The sequence below is a fragment of the Myotis lucifugus genome, unplaced genomic scaffold, assembly GCF_000147115.1.
Source record: "Myotis lucifugus unplaced genomic scaffold, Myoluc2.0 scaffold_3, whole genome shotgun sequence".
In the NCBI taxonomy this organism is placed as follows: Eukaryota; Metazoa; Chordata; class Mammalia; order Chiroptera; family Vespertilionidae; genus Myotis; species Myotis lucifugus.
Window position 1 is genome coordinate 12623606 of NW_005871051.1, and position 2205 is coordinate 12625810.

Sequence of the window (2205 nt, forward strand, 5' to 3'; positions counted from 1 at the left end):
CATTTTTACTAGGTCTGTTTTCAACTTTATTTTTCAACTACCTTTGTTTCACTTCAACCACTCTGTATGTTATCAAATGTTAGATTGACAAGCACATTCATGAAAATTGGTTCCTCAATTTCTATCCCTCAAAATACCAATTGGATCTTAATGAATATGTCTCACTTGATTGGATTTCCAAAGACTTCAGATTATTTAAAAAACACATCATCTAACAGCTTGATATCTATCTATTATCATTATTGATGAATCTTCTCCTTGGTCAACTTTATATGAGGAAATTTTCTACCAGATTCTCCTAGTTTTTCTGATGGGAGAAAATATATGCCTTTTATGTGCATACAAATCTAACCCTTTCCCCTCAAAGAGTAGCCTTTTTTGTCTATATCCTCATTTAAGACAGTGCCCTTGTTATATTAAGCTACTATAACTCAGAATTAACAACAATAATCACTTCTACCTTTTATATTCTATTTTCATACATCTATGCTCAAACACAAGATAGCTTTCTTTTTTTAGAGGGTTGCTTCACCTCCTTTTACTCTGGATTTATTTGCTTTCCGGACATACCTTGCTTCTTGCTTTAAATTTACGTCTTTAATATTTACCTAGCAGGGGAGATAAAATGATCAAGAAGGTGGTTTTCTCAGGGCGAGGCTTATCCATTGCATTCCGGATGTGCTGACCCCTGCGATTTCCCCAAATGTGGGAAACTCGACTGCATAATTTGTGGTAGTAAGTGGGGGGGAGGGGGGGATTTTTACCTCTTTAAAATAGCCTTTCATAGAATTATTAATTGACTCTTATTCAGTATCTTTATTTCGTCTTATGTTCATCTGACATAGTTTTATTTCCTTCACTTAAATAAACATCATTGATCAGGCAGAAACTCGGTGTAGAGGAATTCATCCCTCCCTTCCATCATTTCCCCAGAAGCGCCTCTTGCATGTTTGCTGTATTGAAGACGTTTTGTAGCTGCATCATTAAGAGTTGTCTCTGATTCATTACCTCGCAAGATACACTTCGAGAGGGCAGTTGGCAGTTTCTGTACCTTTAAAGAAGGAATAGCTAACACCATTATTTTCACTTTATTCCAAACCATGAGGCTTTTATTCTCCAATTGGTAGGAGGCTTCTCCTTGCTTATGTCAATGGATTATCCAAATGAAGAGGAGAAAAATATAGGCTATCAATCAGGTTGCTTTATGTTTCCTTTTTAGATGATTATTAACATAAATAGATTAATGGGAACAAAAATGTGGAAAAAAGAAGAAATAGTACTAATTAAAAGCATATGAAAGTATGTGACTTCATTAACAATTTAAAATTTAAATGAAAACAAATTATCATGTGTTTTTTGGTTTTTTTTTTGGTGTGTTCAAAGAAGCAAATAAAAGATAATACCTAATGTTGGTGAGAATGTATCAAAAGGGACACTCATATATTATGATTGATATCTACATGGGCACACTTTCTTTGGAAAGAAATTTGGTAATATTTATCAAATATTGATATTGATATGCATTGTACAATAATAGAAACAATGAAAATGGCATATGTTGCAGCCATTTCAATTAAAGTTTTAAAAGAACATGTAATGCCAGGCCAGCATGGTTCAGTGGTTGAGCATCGATCTATGAACCTAGAGGTCATGGTTTGATTCCCAGTCAGGGTACATACCTAGGTTGCAGGCTCCATCCCCAGTGTGGGGCATGCAGAAGGCAGCCAATCAATGGTTCTGTCTCATATTGATGTTTCTATCTCTCTCTCCCTCTCCCTTTCTTTCTGAAATAAATAAAAATATATTTAAAAAATAAAAGAACATGTAATAACATTGAACATACTTATAATAGTATCTCATGAAAGCCTAATGAAAGTTAATCACAGTTTTCAAAATTATGACCTGTGCATACAAATAAATGCTAAAGAAAAATACACTAACTTATTAGCAAAGGTTATGTTTGAAGGGTGGGCTATTGTCTATTTTTCTGTATTTTCCAAATTTCTTTAATATCAAATGAAAATAAACACTACTTTGTACTTGATAAAGTACCATTTTCAATACTAGATATCTCAATGATAAAGTAATCAAATTAATTGCTCTTAGGGATTTGGAAGGCTGAGTGCTTTCATTCCTCTAAAGAAATGATAAATTATGATGTTAGTTAAGGATACTTTCTCTCTCTCTCTCTCTCTCTCTCTCTAT

The 2205-nt window shown here is 33.5% G+C and overlaps 1 non-coding gene across 1 annotated transcript; it reads left to right on the plus strand.

Annotated features, from left to right (window-relative positions):
• The first annotated feature begins 600 nt into the window (after positions 1-600).
• LOC111828125 lies at positions 601-770 on the plus strand. Its single transcript, XR_002831917.1, has one exon. It is a non-coding gene; the product is annotated as a U1 spliceosomal RNA (small nuclear RNA).
• Positions 771-2205: the final 1435 nt, after the last annotated feature.